The following is a 17,106-nucleotide window of genomic DNA, read 5'->3' as shown; positions in this document are numbered from 1 at the left end:
GGAGGGAGAGAGAGAGGGAGAGAGAGGGGGGATGGAGGGAGAGAGGGGGGGGTGGAGGGAGAGAGGGAGGAAGGGAGAGAGGGAGGGAGAGAGAGAGAGAGGGAGGGAGGAGAGGGAGGGAGAGAGGGAGAGGGGGGAGAAAGAGAGGGAGAGAGGGAGGGAGGAGAGGGAGGGAGAGAGGAGGGAGGGAGAAAGAGGGAGGAAGGGAGAGAGAGAGGGAGAGAGTGAAGTAGACTCGGATATCAGGATTCAAACAACTCGGTACTTTTATTTTCAGCTCAGAGAAAGTGACTGGTTCAGCAAGGCAAGTGACTTCAGCGAGTACCGGCTGCTCTGCTAGGGAAAAGCCGCTTCTTTTATACTTTTGCGGCTCCCGCCAAAGCAAGAGCCAGCCGCGTCTGAGCCAATCAGGAGCGACTTCCTGCTTGGGCTCAGACAGCGCTTGAAGAAGGAACAAACTATTTACAAGGATACAAAGTAGCCATTACGGATACAACACCCCTCCCCTCACAGTTGGTCACATCCATCAGGAAAGCCATGTGACAAAGTCATCCAATCGCTGGGGCCTCCGCGCAGTTCGCTCCGACCTGCGCAGTTCAGTTTCGCTGTCGACGCCGCCGGAGGAGGATGGTTCGTTGCTGTGGTCTCCGCGCGGCGGACTTGGCCTGGTGGGCCCAACGCAGAGTTCGGAGGAGGAGGATGGCTCGGCGTCGCTGGATGGCTCCCCTAGGCCCGATAAGTTCATTTGCGTGTCTCTTAATTCGGGCAATGTTTCAAAGTCTGTTGAGGGGGGAGAGTCCATGTCAGTGTTTTGTTGCAATTGGCTTTCTGTTCGCTTCCGAATGTGGTCTATGTGTCGTTTCCACAAACGACCATCCTCTAATTTAACAATATAAGTTTTTGGTGCATTTTGTTTAACAACAATACCTTTTATCCAATTTACATTTCCATCAAAACTTTTCACATATACAGCTTGTCCCAAATACATTTCCCTTTCGGGTCTTATACACATTTGGTTATTGTTAATACAGAACCTTGGATTCAACCTATCTAGTGGTGACCTTAATTTCCTCCCCATCAACAATTCTGCAGGGCTTACATGTGTGTGCGAGTTAGGGGTGATGTGCTGAGTGAGTAAGAATTGGTCTAAGTTTTGCTGCACATCCCCAGGCCCTGACCTGCGCAATGCCTCCTTCGCCATGCGAACGTAGCGTTCTGCCAATCCATTAGCCCAGGGCGAGTAAGGGGAGATGAGGGCATGTCTGACCCCTAATCCATCTAGGAACAATTCGAATTGCCTGGCTGTTAGCTGTGGCCCATTGTCAGAAACCAGGATATCTGGGCACCCATGTGATGCGAAAAGTCTACTCAAAACCTTGATGGTGGCACTTGTGGTTATGTTGTTCATTGCTATTATCTCCACCCACTTGGAGAATGCATCCACCACTATTAGAAAATACTGGGAGCCCACTGGACCCGCGAAATCAATGTGGATTCTGGACCAAGGGCCAGCAGGCTGCTCCCACTCAGCCGGGGTTGTTTTGGGGGGATTAGGCCGTGACTCCTGGCATGGTTCACACTTTGAAACCCAGTTTTCAATTTCAGCATCCAGACCCGGCCACCATAGATGTCCCCTTGCTAGGCTCTTCATCCTGACCATTCCCGGATGGCCTACATGTAACATTTTGAGAACCTTTTCCCTTAGGCTTCTGGGGATGACCACCCTGTCTCCCCACAACAGACAACCCTTTACATAAGATAACTCAAGTCTCTTAGCTTTGAAATCATGCAATTCAGGTTTCACAATATCATTTTGCCATCCCTTAAGTACACAGTTTATTACTTGTTTAAGGATTTGATCTTGCTGCGTGTGTGCAGCTACCTCTTTGGCTGTGGTTAGTGGGTTGTCCTCGAGCTCTATTAATAATACATCTGCAGAAGGAACAGGATCCTCCACTAAGTCTGTTATGGGACATCTGCTGAGGCCATCTGCGTGATTAATTTCCTTCCCCCCCTTGTGGGTGAGCTCATACTGGTATCCAGAGAGGAAAAGGGCCCATCTGATAAGTCTAGGAGACATAAAAGGCGGAGTGGGCTTGTTTGGGGCTAGCAGACCCAGTAAAGGTTTGTGGTCTGTTACCAATTCAAAGTTCCTACCAAAGATGTAGTTGTGGAATTTCTTCACCCCTGCCACTAAAGCTAAGGCCTCCTTGTCCAACTGGCTATAATTCCTTTCTGTGCTGTTCATTGTTCTTGAAAAAAATGCTATTGGGGCTTCTGATTTATTGGGTAGAACGTGAGCTAGGACTGCTCCTATGCCGTATGGCGAGGCGTCGCACGTGAGCCTGATGGGTAGTGACGCACTATATTGGACTACTACGCTTTTGGAGGTTAACAGACTCTTTATTTGGAAAAAGGCTTCACGTTCAGTTTCGCCCCAGGTCCATCTGGCTTCCTTCTGGAGTAAACGATGTAGGGGTTCTGCTACTGTTGCCTTCTGCTTTAAAAAAATGGAATAAAAATTAAGGAGGCCTAAAAATGCCTGTAGCTCATTCTTATCTCGTGGTTCTGGGGCTTCCCTAATGGCTCTCAACTTCTCTGTTGTGGGGTGGATGCCTTCTTTGTCTATTTTGTATCCTAGAAATTCTATACTGTTGGTTCCCCAAACACATTTATCAGGCTTGATTCTTAAACCCTTGTCCTGTAGCCTCTTAAGTACTTCCCTTATTCTTTTGTTTACTTGTTCCTGGTTTTCCCCAGCAATTAGGATGTCATCAAAATATGGGATGGCCCCATTTACCCCTGACAAAAGGCGTTCCATAATGCTCTGGAAAATTCCTGGGGCTATGCTCACCCCAAACTGTAACCTCGTGCATTTAAATGCTCCCCTATGTGTTACAATTGTCTGTGCACACGCTGTCTGGTCATCGACGGGGAGTTGCTGGTAAGCCTGGGCGAGATCGATTTTTGCAAACCTTTTCCCCTCCCCCAGGGAGTGCAGGAGTTGCTGTACCACTGGAATGGGGTAGGGGTGGTGCTGGAGGGCCTTGTTAAGCGTCGATTTGTAATCTGCGCAAACTCTTAGGGAGCCATCTGGCTTTACCGGTGTGACTATGGGGGTTTCCCATGGTCCTTGTTCCACAGGGACCAAAATACCTTGGCTTATAAGTTTATCCAGTTGTAGGTCTAGTTTGGGGAGAAGTGGAAGGGGAACCCTGCGAGGTTTTAACCTGATAGGTGGGACCTTGGGATCAATAGAAAACGATATGGGGGGCCCCTTGTATGACCCCAAAGTGGGGCTGAACACCTCAGGGAACTCTTGTACAAAGTTAGGCATATTATCACAGTTCACATTGCATACACCCGAAATTTCAATTCCCAATGGTTCCATCCAAGCCAGGCCCAAGAGAGAGTGCTTAGCCCCTGTTACAACAAGCATGGGTAGGGTACATTTTACATTCTTGAATACAATAGGTACATTTGCTGTTCCCAGGATTGAGATCACCCCCCCTTGAAAGTCTCTGATTACTAGAGAGGTTTGTTTTAAATCAGATTTAGACATGTTAGGCATATACAGTTTAAATTTTTCCCAAGGCATAATAGTATATCTGGAACCTGTATCAAGTTCCATCGAGCATGGTTGGTTATTTAGCAATAGTGAGATAACAATTTTAGCCCCCTTTTGTGTTGTCGTGTTATTCACGAAAAATTTAGTGTTACCTCTATAGTAGTCGCGGTTAGCGGTTGAGTAGTTCCTTTGACTCGAATTTTGGAACGGTCTATTTTCTCGCGGTTGGAAGTTCTGGTTTTGAGGTCGTTGGTATCGTGGTGTGGCGAATGTTTCTTCTGGTGCTGTTGCTCTGCATGCGATGGCGATGTGGCCTCGACGGTTGCAGCGGCGGCAAGTAGCGTCTCGGAAAGGGCATCGGTGGCGTTGGTGGTTTCCCTGGCAGCCCGCGCAAGGGGCTGGGTGAGTTGACCTGTTGTGTCTCGGCTGGTCTTGTACGAGGAAGCAGTCGTCCACGTTGTGAGCTGGTTGGTTGGGGTCATCTGGTCCCACGGCGCGGGGAGATGCGGCATCTATCTTTGCGATGAGTTCTCGCCTCCCGTGTTCCTTTAATTCTCTGGCTGCTGCGTCGGCGGCTTCTGCGGTTTGCGCGAGTTTAATTACGGTTTGTAGAGTTGGTTCTTCTTCGGTGAGGAGTTTGTTTCTCACCGTGGCGCTTCTCATGCCGAAAACTAAAGCATCTGTGAGGCGGGCTTCCGGGTCTTTAAACTTGCATTGAGCAAGTACCGTTCGAAGCCGCGTCGTGAACTGGTTGATGGATTCGTTTTCCTTCTGAGCCATCATGGAAAACTGGTGCCGATAGACCATGGCTGGTTTGGTCGGTTTAAAATGGCTCGCTAGCTTCTCCTGTAGGACGTCCCACGCTACGGTTCTCGTTGGCTGTGGGTCGGTGAGAGTCTGGGCAATCCCACGGATCTCCGGACCACAGTAGTTTAGGAAAATTGCCCGTCTGCGATCGGCTTCGGCGTCCTGTATCCCAGCTGCCTCGAGGAAGATCTCGAAGGTGGTCATGTATTCATCCCAGGACGTTTTTTCGGGATCGAAGATTTCCGGAGCCTGGCCGATCTGGATTTTGTTCATGTTGCACGCGGTTTTCTTCCGTCCGTTCGTCGCCAGTGAAGTAGACTCGGATATCAGGATTCAAACAACTCGGTACTTTTATTTTCAGCTCAGAGAAAGTGACTGGTTCAGCAAGGCAAGTGACTTCAGCGAGTACCGGCTGCTCTGCTAGGGAAAAGCCGCTTCTTTTATACTTTTGCGGCTCCCGCCAAAGCAAGAGCCAGCCGCGTCTGAGCCAATCAGGAGCGACTTCCTGCTTGGGCTCAGACAGCGCTTGAAGAAGGAACAAACTATTTACAAGGATACAAAGTAGCCATTACGGATACAACAGAGAGGAAGGGAGAAAGTGAGAGAAATTTCTCTTCAGGGGTGGAGCCAGCCTCATAATAAACAAAGTACTGTATTAGTTTTAAGATCCCATAGAATTCTCGTTTCAAGATGAGTCTCCCACAAAGATGGGGGGGGGGGGTTGCCTATTGGTCACAGAAGGCATGCCTTCCAGCTTATTATTGACATAGAAAACAATGTCCAGCAGGAAAATGGTGACCTCTTATTGGTAAACAGAACAAAGTCTATTATGTAACCATTCCGATTGATTGATTGATCAATTGATTTGTTTGTTTGTTTGTTTGTTTGTTTGTTTGTCAAACATGTACAAGATAGCAGGTATGGGTATAAACATAAATTAAGTAAAAACAGATACACGAGGGCAATAGGACAGTAGGATAGGAACAGTAGGCATGCTGGTGCACTTATGTATGCCACTTACAGACCTCTTAGAAACGGGGATGAGGTTGACAGTGGACAACATAAGGTTAAGTATAAGGCACCCCTTGACACTAGGATTAACAACGTTGGGAAGGTTATAACCAGTGAAGGGCTACCAAAAAATTTACTACCAAGCTTTGGGCGTGGCTTATGCAGGACGCCCTGCATTTTCTTTTAACATCTTTCAGTGCAAATTGGAGCTCCATTTTCGCTACCCCACTGTGTTCCCCCCTCCCCCGTCCTGGTAGTAGCCCACCCCTGCTGGTTATAGCCCTCGAAAGACTGTAGCCCAGAGATTTGGCAGGGACATGAAGAAATAATTTTTTTCACGTTCTGAAGATCCACAGCTGCCGATGTTTCTCCAGCCAATATGCTGGACTACAGCTCTGCACTAATTATGTGCATGGAGAGAGGGAACTATTGGAGCTCCTATCTCTGGGACAATCTGAACTCAGAGAATAAAATTATAAGAACTTTAAGAAAAATGTCCAGGGACTTAAGACTAAGGATTCACCAGAAGAGCCCTTCACTCCTCCACTCGAAACAGAATACCCTACGAAAGCAGACTATCAATCCTAGGTCTAGAAAGCTTAGAACTACATCGCCTAAAACATGATCTAAGTATTGCCCACAAGATCATATGCTGCAACGTTCTACCTGTCGGCGACTACTTCAGCTTCAACCGCAACAACACAAGAGCACGCAACAGATTCAAACTTAATATTAACCGCTCCAAACTTGACTGTAAAAAATATGACTTCAGCAACCGAGTTGTCGAAGCGTGGAACTCATTACCTGACTCCATAGTGTCATCCCCAAACCCCCAACATTTTTCCCTTAGACTATCCACGGTTGACCTCTCCAGGTTCCTTAGAGGTCAGTAAGAGGCGTGCATAAGTGCACCAGTGTGCCTTCCGTCCCCTGTCCAATTGTCTCTCCTTATCTCATATATCTTTTCTTCCTTTCAAATATGTTCACCTATACTTTTATATCTTTTCTTCTATTATTTTCTTTATTTATATTATTACATATCTATTCTCTTCAATGTGTATTATGTATTGGACAAAATAAATAAATAAATAAATAAATAAAAATAAATCTTGCATGGACATTAGCCATATTTCCATCTTTATACTAACCCTGCAACTGGAAATTATCACATCAGCTGTTCTGCCCCCCATTCTTGTGGAACTGTGTCTTGCCATCTCCTTGGGTCCTGTATTGACTCTGCTGACCATATTTAGACTTTTCCTTTCATTGAAGGGCCCCTCTGATGTTATGCCCTACATCAGTGTTTTTCAACCAGTGTGCCGCGGCACACTAGTGTGCCGCAAGACATGGTCAGGTGTGCCGCAAAGCTCAGCAAGAGAGAGAAAGAGAGAGAGAGAAAGAAAGAGAAAGAAAGCAAGAGAGAGAGAGAAAGAAAGAAAGAAAGAGAAAGATAGCAAGAGAGAGAGAGAGAAAGAAAAAGAAAGAAAGAAAGAAAGAAAGAGAGAGAAAGAAAGAGAAAGAAAGAAAGAAAGAGAGAGAGAGAGAAAGAGAAACAAAGAAAGCAAGAGAGAGAAAGAGAGGCAGGGAAGGAGGGAGAGATAGAAAGAGAGCAAAAAAGAGAGGAAGGAAGAGAGAAAGAGGTAGAGAAATAGAGTGAAAGGGAGGAAGAGAGAGAGAGATTTTTTTTTGTCCAAACTTTTTTTAGGCCCCCCCACTGCCCCCTGCTCAAGGTGCCCCATTATTTTGTATATGTAAAAAATGTGCCGCAGCTCAAAAAAGGTTGAAAATCACTGCCCTACATGAATTTTTTAATGTAACCCTTTGCTATATTGTGGGAATTGCAGGATGTGGAGAATTGTGGGGTGTGGGGGAGGGAGGGGATATTTGTTAACCTGATAAGTGTTATTGTATGTCCTTATAAATGTATATGGCTCATTATTATGTCCTTTGGTAAAAGGGCACTACAAATAAACATTGTTGTTTTTGTTGTTTTTGGGTTTCGGGGGCGGGAAATTACAGAGTCAGGTAGTGAATTCCAGCCATAGATCACTTTGTTGTTGAAGTCGCATTTTCTGCAGTCGAGTTGACATTAGTTTATGTTAAGTTTGTATGTATTGTGTGCTCGTGTATTGTTGACATTTACATGAATGAAGAATCAGAGACCTGCAAGAATCCAAATAGTTTTCTCTCAATTCTTCTCAGTTCTTGTGGAAGGTACTGAATGTCACAAGGCCAATATTTCAGTCAATAAGCTCTTCAAGACTGAAGACGCCCTTAGAGGGAGCTCTAGAAGCTTAACACATACAGTGGTACCTCTACTTAAGAACTTAATTAGTTCTTAAGTAGAAAAGTTTGTAAGTAGAAGCAATTTTTCCCATAGGAATAAAGGTAAAAGCAAATAATGCATGCAAACCCATTAGGAAAGAAATAAAAGCTCAGAATTTGGGTGGGAGGAGGAGGAGGAGGAAAAAGAGGAGGAGGATAGTCCCTGCCGAAGGAAGAATGTGAGGTGAGGGGAATTTAAAAAAATCAAAAACATTAAGGCTTAAAAAAAAAAAGAGGAGCTCTCAGGCGGCGAGGAGCACGCACCTCCCACACACCAGGTACGAGGCTGCCTCCCGTACACTGCGCCAGAGAGAGAAATCCTTTGACCAAAAGGTGGCTGATGCTGCTACCTGCTTCCTCTTCCTTCCCATGCTGAAGGGCTCCCCTCTCGCTCACTCGCTTTGTAGCCGGCACCTTTCTTTCACTGTGGTGACCATAGTTCCCTCTAAGCTGAGCAGTGAGCAATCGCTCACTTAAAAATCATCATCAACTGAGAGTTTTCCAAATCTGCCCAGAAGCCGAGAGGGAAAGAGTGAGAGGGAAGGAGAGAAAGAGGAAGAGAGGAAGAGAGAGAAACAGATAGAAAAAAGAGAGGAAGGAAAAGAGAAAGAAAAAGAATGGGAGTAAGGAAGAGAGAAAGAAAATCAAAATCTAGTTTGAAACTAGCTCAACTATTTAAGTGGCATTTTGATATTGATAGAGTTGCCCTATTATGAGCTCACTGTTATAGACACACAGTGCAGTATTTTATTTTGAAATTCTCTGAGGCAAAACAGGGTTGTTTGTTTGTTTGTTTGTTTGTTTGTTTGTTTGTTTGTTTATTTGTTTATTGATTTATTGATTTATTGATTTATTGATTTATTGATTTATTGATTTATTGATTTATTGATTTATTGATTTATTGATTTATTGATTTATTGATTTATTGATTTATTGATTTATTGATTTATTGATTTATTATTTCTGTGCCGCCCAGTCCTGAAGGGACTGCCGCTCAGACACTATACTTTTCCGCCCACACCCCCAAAAAATTAGAGGTAACACTGGTGGTGACTCCTCGGTTTGGCTGAAGCCAAATTGATCTGGCTGGGGCATTTCCATGCCCAGACGCTCTGGGAGGCAACCTCGCGCCGGGTGTTGGGAGGCAGCGTGAGGGAGTCACCACAGCGAAGTGCCCAAAGAAAGGAAACTGCTCCGTTGGCTCTGGACTGCCAAAGCCTCCTTAAGCACCATCGAAAGGCTCTTCTGGCAGCCCAGAAAATCCTGAGATGGCCAGGATTAAAGGGGGAATGGCAGAAAACTGGCTGGGCCTTCATGCAGCTCTCAAATTTCCTTGGGAAAATTTTCCGGGCTCGGGTTCTTAAGTAGAAAATTGTTCTTAAGAACAGAGGAAAAAATCTTGAACACCCGATTCTTATCTAGAAAAGTTCTTAAGTAGAGGCGTTCTTAGGTAGAGGTACCACTGTACTTCTCATTTAATCACGGGCTTGGTAGCGCGAGCCTGTCATCCAACGTGCGGAGGCTGAGACTGGCGTGGATAGCTGGAGCTCACCAGTTCAAGGTTGCTCTGCTCCCGGGAGAAATGCCGGCCAACAGAAGGCCGAGTGTCTGAAGAAGGTTGCCCTAACTACTGTGGGGTGAAGTGACCTATGTCTGAATAAACTTTGTGCAGTGCTGGATGACTGGTAGTTATGACCACTCCTTGAAGTTCTTGCCATTCCAGTGTTCCCACGATAGTGTGATTACCATCCAGAGCAATTGACCAGTATTTCCATCTGTCACAGTGTCCCATGGTGACATGATCTGCTGCTAGTTTCCCACAATTCGATGGGGAAACTGGTAGGAAATTAGAATTAGAAATTTCATGATTATGTGAGGATCGTATTAAACAATGGTAGCTGGGGACGGCCAGAACACTATTGTTAAGCAGCATGGATATATGACATTGTGCTTTACAACTGCATCGTTTGGCAATGAAAACTCTGGTCCCAATTGTTGTAGTTAAGCAAAGACTATCCGCATTGCATTTACACATTTTTTTCCAAACTTGTATTTATTCTCAAAAACCCTTGTAAGTAAGCCTCTCTTAATACCATATGATGTAAAACCTAGGTGTATCCTAATGTTTATGTCTTTCCTTCAAAAGTCCCAAATAAATAGTTCTACCTTATTCACCATTCTAGATCTATGGAAAAGGATTATGGAATTTAGTTGGTATTTTATTTTCCATTCCTAGGTTGAAAAGATAACAAATAACTGGTTGGTAGAGAAACCTTTGGCAGAGTAACTTTTGATGATGTTTCTCTGCTGTTCTGCAATCCCAGCCAAGCCCCAATGCAACGAAGGATTCCCACTTTCAACACTTTCACTTTCAGTCCCATGATTGCTCCAATCTCATCCAGCACCCATAAATTCTCATTAGTAGAAACTACTCAATCCGCCTGAATTTGCTAGCCAACCCTATCCCAAAGAGAAAGCAATAGACTATGGTTTACCTTCAACAGCCACTAGCAGTGTTAGCTCTTCTGGCATCTTCACTATCAGGTAAAGCCTACATTATTCAGTTTTGGTGCCACGATGCAAAAAGGACATCTTTCTAGAGTGCAGAGAAGAATGACAAAGATGATTTTATTTTATTTATTTATTAGATTTGTAGATTAGGGGACTGGACGGAGGCTAAACCATATGAAGAACGGTTGCAAGAACTGGGCATGGCTAGTTTAATGAAAAGAAGGACCAGGGGAGACATGATAGCAGTGTTCCAATATCTCAGGGGTTGCCACAAAGAAAAGGGAGTCAACCTATTCTCCAAAGCACCTGAGGTTAGAACAAGAAGCAATGGGTGGAAACTAAACAAGGAGAGAAGTAACTTAGAACCAAGGAGAAATTTCCTGACAGTCAGAATGGTTGAACAGTGGAACAGCTTACCTCCAGAAGTTGTGAATGCCCCAACACTGGAAGTTTTTAAGCAGATGTTGGATAACCATCTGTCTGAAGTGGTGTAGGGTTTCCTGCCTAAGCAGAGGGTTGGACTAGAAGACCTCCAAGGTCCCTTCCAACTTTGTTGTTGTTGTTGTTGTTGTTGTTATTATTATTCCATTTCTTCCCTACCACCAAAGTCTCTCTGATTTTAAAGTACTTTTGGAAGTTTTTAAAATGGTTTCTCACTCTTTTTACTAATTCTGCAGCTGCCTCTCTTCTTCCTAGGAGCATTGTGTTCTAATCCTAAATCCAACTCCTTATCCGTAAAGTATCAAGCTACAATAGGGAAGCAGATTTTGCAGGCAAAGCATTGGATGAAAATGTGAATGTAACCACTGCGAGGATTGTACTCGCCAAGGACTGGAAAGGAAAAGAGATGCCCACTGTTGAAGAATGGATTTTGACTGAATTAGCAGAGATGGCAAAACTAATTGCTTTGTTTAGAGATACAGTAATGGATTAGACGGATTTATAAGAGACTGGAAGCCATTTATTTATTTTATTTATTTATTCAATTTGACTTCTATGCTGCCCAATCCCAATGGGACTCAGGGCGGCTTACAGCAATATAAAAAATACACTACCATAATAAAAAGAAGTCAAATATTAGGTATTAAAACAATATAAATCCCATTATAAAAACCTACAAAACAAGTAGTCCAATCAACTCATATGCATACCACTCGGTATACCAATTCGGCTGTGATAGATGTAAATATTCACAGCCCCCAGGTTTGCCGGCAAAGTCAGGTCTTCACAGCCTTTCGGAAGGCCAGTAGGGTGGGAGCAATATGGACATCGGGGGGGGGGGGGAGTTGGTGCCATAGAGCCGGGGCAGCTGCAGAGAAGACCCTCCCCCACGGTCACGTCAACCTGCCATGCTTAATCGACAGGACTCGTAGAAGGCCAATCCTGTGTGATCTTATTGGTCTCTTGGAGGTATTCAGCAGAAGACGGTCCCATAAATAGTCTGGTCCTAAACCATATAGGGCTTTATAGGTAATGACCAACACCTTGAATTGTGACTGGAGATTAATAGGTAGCCAGTATAGCACGCGGAGCATTGGTGTTATATGGGCCTACTGAGATGCACCCATCACGGCTCGCACTGCTGAATTCTGGACTATCTGCAGTCTCCAAACACTTTCAAGAGTAACCCCATGTAGAGCACATTGCAACAATCAAGATGAGAGGTGATAGGGGCCTGAGGGTGCGCAAAGCCTCCCAGTTGAAATAGGGCCGCAAGTGGTATACCAGGCAAATCTGGGCAAAGGTCCCCCTGGCCACAGGTGAGAGATGGTAATCAAGGCTCAGCTGTGGGTCCAAGAGGACACCCGAGTTGCGGACCTTGCCTGAGGGTGTCAAAGTTTTCCCTTCCCCCAGAACAATGGATGGACAGATGGAGTGGTCCTTTGGAGGAAATGTCCAGAGCCACTTGTTCTTGTCATGGTTGAGCTTGAGCCTGTTGGCTCCCACCCAGACCCTAACAGCTTCCAGGCACCGGCACATCACATCAACCCACTTCACTGAATTGGCATTTGTGGACTTTCTACAATAACAGATATTTAACAGAGAGATTTGAAGAGTAACATTTGCGTTAACCTATAGATCGGCTTGTCTTTTTTTTTCCTTTCATTTTTTAATGTATATTATGATTACATGTTAGATCGATTTAATTATTAGAGTTCTTCCCATCTGGAGTAATAGTTCATGTTTTTGTTGCTAAATGAAAAAGCTCATAACTATTTTGTAGACCTGTTATGTAAGATAGAGTAGAATTTATCAAGATATTACTTTTCTTTTCAGCATCCAGCCAGGGTGGGGCAAGAATGTTTCATGTTAAACTTATTTGATACTTGGATCGCTTTCTTCAAATTTTTTGGAAACAATTTTTTTTCCTTTTCCTTTTTTGTTGTTGTTAGTATTGGATGTATGTTTTTCTGTTTTGCATTTTATTCTTGTTGAATGTGCATGGCAAACTGCCTACCTCAAATGGGCCTCTCATACTTACATGATCTCACCAGTTCACATAGCCAGGATGATGTACAACACTATCCCTTGCTGTTACGTGATCTCATGTAGGTTGTATCAACAGGATGTTCTTAAAGATTGGTAAGGATAATTCACCAGTAAAAAAAAGCTGTTACTTTCTTCTACCTTTTGCTGCTTGGAAAACTGTATATAAAGCAATAAACACTGTGAAAACAGTCAGACATCTTAACAACTTTCTTTCTTTCTTTCTTTCTTATTTATTTATTTAATTTTTGTCCAATGATTTGTCTTCATCAGTCAATAAAACATAAATATATAAAATTAAAAAATAAGAAAGTTTTAGAACAAAACACTTTAGTGGGGCTCTGTCATCTAAACATTTGTCAAATTAGATTCTGCAGAAGTTTAAGGCTCTACAAAGACTTGAAGAGATACAGTATAAAGGGCTGCAAAATAGCCTCAAAGAACAGGATGAATAGTTCCAACCAAGACAACCACCAGACGAAAGACATTCATTCTCTAGTCCCAGAATGAAATGTGCTTTGAGAAAATGTTTCAGATAAGACTCTCTGTATTACCGTATTTTTCAGAGTATAAGACACATCTTAGTTTTTGTAGAGGAAAGTAGGGGAAAGAATCTGCTTACCAGGTATTCATCTGGTCAACTTCAGCACATTATTTTATCCCTTGCTTAGGGTAGGGCTTTAAAAAAAAACGTTATTTGGAGAGAATAACAATGAAAGAGCTTGCAAGCCATTAAGAGCTGGGAACATTGTTGGCACTTGGTTAGGGCTGGAAAGAAGCATTTGGAGAAAATAGAGAATGAAAAAAAAACCCTACAAAGACAGGGTTTGAAAAACATTCTTCGCAGATAGTAACAATGAAAGAGCAGGCAAGCCAGTAAGAGCTGGGAACATCGTTAGCACCTGGTTAGGGCTGGAAAAAAACTTATTCGGAGCAAGTTAGAGCAATGAAAAAACCCTGCAGAGACTTAGGGCTTGGAAAACATTCTTTGCAGAGAATAACAACGAAAGAGCTTGCAAGCAGGTAAGAGCTGGGAACATTGTTAGCACCTGGTTAGGGCTGGAAAAAAACTTATTCTGAGCAAGTTAGAGCAATGAAAAACCCTGCAAAGACTTAGGGCTTGGAAAACATTCTTTGCAGAGAGTATCAACGAAAGAGCTTGCAAGCAGGTAAGAGCTGGGAACATTGTTAGCACCAGGTTAGGGCTGGAAAGAAACTTATTCGGAGCAAGTTAGAGCAATGAAAAAACGCTGCAGAGACTTAGGGCTTGGAAAACATTCTTTGCAGAGAGTAACAACGAAAGAGCTTGCAAGCAGGTAAGAGCTGGGAACATCGTTAGCACCTGGTTAGGGCTGGAAAGAAACTTATTCGGAGCAAGTTAGAGCAATGAAAAACCCTGCAAAGACTTAGGGCTTGGAAAACATTCTTTGCAGAGAGTAACAACGAAAGAGCTTGCAAGCAGGTAAGAGCTGGGAACATTGTTAGCACCTGGTTAGGGCTGGAAAGAAACTTATTCGGAGCAAGTTAGAGCAATGAAAAAACCCTGCAAAGACTTAGGGCTTGGAAAACATTCTTCATAGAGAGAAACAATTTAAAAGCCTGCAAGGTAAGAGCTGGAAAGATCGCTAGCAGCTAGTTTGGGCTGGGGGATGGGGAAGCTACATCCAGAGTATAAGATTTACCCGAATTATCAGTCTGTTTTAGGGAGGAAAAAGGTGCATCTTATACACCGAAAAATACGGTACTATCAAAGGAAGGGAGGGGAGAAATACATTCAGACTTGCAAGATCCCATTGCTGTAACTATATAATAAAAACAGTAATGACATTCACAACTTGGCTCTCCTAGTTCAGTCCACTTTGAAGAGCTAAATTAGATTGTGACAAGGGGGGAAAGGGGGAGGATTCTAAGTAAAAAACAAAACAAAACTGATTTCCCCGCCTATTGCAGTGATAGTAAACCTATGGCACAGGTGTCACAAATGGCACGCGGAGCCATATCTGCTGGCACACGAGCCGTTGCCCTAGCTCAGCTCCAACATGCATGTATGTGCTGGCCAGCTGATTTTTGGCTTTCGCAGAGGCTCTGGAAGGGCATTTGTGGCTTCCAGAGATCCTCCAGGAGGATGGGGAAGGGTGTTTTTACCCTCCCCTGGCTCCAGAGAAGCCATTGGAGCCTGGAGAGGGTGAAACATGAGCCTATTGGGCCCATCAGAAGTTGGGAAACAGGCCATTTCCAGCCCCCAAAGGGCCACCACAGGGGTGGGGGACATAGTTCCCTCTAAGCTAAGCAAGTGAGCAATCGCTCACTTAAAAATCATCATCAACTCAGAGTTTTCCAAACCTGCCCAGAAGCCGAGAGGGAAATTTTATTATTATTTCTGTGCCGCCCAGTCCCAAAGGGACTGCCGCTCAGACACTATACTTTTCCGCCCACCCCCCCAAAAAATTAGAGAGAACACTGGTGGGGGAAGCTGTTTTTGCCCTCGCCAGGCATTGAATTATGAGTATGGGCACTTGTGTATGCATGATAGCGTGCATCTTCATTCTTTTGGCACCTGAGGGTAAAAAGGTTCGCCATCCCTGCTCTATAGTCACTGATGTACATCTGAAAGTTTATCAGCTGACACTCATAAGTCTTGTATCATGTCGAAACATTCATTTTGAGTTAGAGGCTTTGGCCTGCCACAAGTAGAATAGACTGTGGTAATTGGGAGGGGTGCTTGCATGAAGAGGAAAGAACAACAAATTCCTTCCAGAAGATTCAAGGTCGTCCTTAGTTCTGCACCAGCAGAAGTCAAGGGGAGGACCATGACCGTTCAGAGAACTGAAGTGGTGTATGCGATGAACTTGTAGCTGTGGGCATGAGGGATGAACCTTAACGTGGGTGAAGAATTGTCTCTGTGCATTTGTGGGAGGATTCTATCAGAGAGCTCGACAGAACAGTTTCCAAATGAGATGCAAAAGTTTCCACAGTCTGTGTTGATTTGGGGAGCCATGTCATCTATTGGTGTTGATCCACTGTGCTTCATTAGGTCCAGGGTCAATGCAGCCGTCCAGCAGGAGATTTTGGAGCATTTCATGCTTCCTTCTGCAGCAGATTAAAGGAACTAGGATGTTTAGTCTGCAAAGGAGAAGACTGAGAGGAGAGTTAATAACTGTCTACAAATATCTGAAGGGCTGTCACAGAGCAGAGGGATCAGCATTGTTCTCATTGGCACATGGAAGGACTAGAAACAATGGAATGAAACTGCAAGGGAGTAGATTTAGATTAGGTATCAGAAAAAACTTTCTAACAGTAAGGGTGATAAACCAGTGGAACAGTTTGCCACAGGAGGTGGTAGGCTCGCCTACACTGGAGGTCTTCAAACAGAGACTGGACAGTCATCTTTCTGGGATGGTTTAATGAATCCTGCATTGAACAGAGGGTTGGACCCAATGACCCTGGACGTCCCTTCCAACTCTATGATTCTATGATTCAGCCGAACTTTATGGGGATGCTGATTTCAATTTTCCAGCAGGACTTGGCATCTGCCCATACTGCCAAAAACAGACATGCTGAAAATATTTTGGTAGCTCTTTCCTTAAGTTTGCCTTGTTTAAATCTCCCAAAATAATGGCCAGTGAATCAGAGTACAGTGGTACCTCGAGATACGAGTTTAATTCGTTCCTGACCTGGGCTCTTAAGTCGAGCAGCTCTTATCTCGAACGACTTTTCCCCATAGGAATTAATGTAAATAATTTTAATTGGTTCCAGCCCTCAAAAAACTCACAAAGTTAGTCTAAATTATGCAGAAAGACAAGTTTTTAATGAAGAAATGTACATGTACATATAAATGAATAATGAAGTTTCTTTCACTTAACTTGTAAACTTTCTTAAACTTTTAAATTTACATATGTTCAACTTCTCTGCCACCCAATCCTGTAGGACAGAGGTCCCCAACCCTTTTTGCACCAGGAACCGGCTTTAAGCGATCAAGAGAGGAATGGGATAAATGAATGGACGGAGGGTGGGAAGGAAGGAAGGAAAGAGGGAAGGGACAGGAACAGAGGAAGGAAGCAAGGAAACTTATGAAAGGGGAGAGTAAGAGAGGAATGAGTGAAGGGAGGGAGGGAGGGAAGAAGGTGGGAAGGAGAAAGAAAAGAAGAAATAGAGGAAGGGAAGGTAAAAGAGAGAAAGAAAAAGAGCTAACTTCCGCGTTCAGCTTCAGGAGACAGCTGCGAAGCCGCGCGTGTTTTAAAAGGTTGCAGCCGGCCTGGGGGGCTCGGGGGGTGCTGGCAAGCCCCCCAGGCTGGCTGCAAGCACACCCCGAGCCCCCCAGGCCGGCTGCAACCTTTTAAAACACGCGCGCCGCTTCGCAGCTGTCTCCTGAAGCCGAACGCGGAAGTTAGCGTTCG

Source organism: Erythrolamprus reginae, unplaced genomic scaffold, assembly GCF_031021105.1.
Source record: "Erythrolamprus reginae isolate rEryReg1 unplaced genomic scaffold, rEryReg1.hap1 H_1, whole genome shotgun sequence".
NCBI lineage: Eukaryota > Metazoa > Chordata > Lepidosauria > Squamata > Dipsadidae > Erythrolamprus > Erythrolamprus reginae.
The sequence above is the reverse complement of the archived record's forward strand: the minus strand, read 5'-3'. Positions refer to the sequence as shown.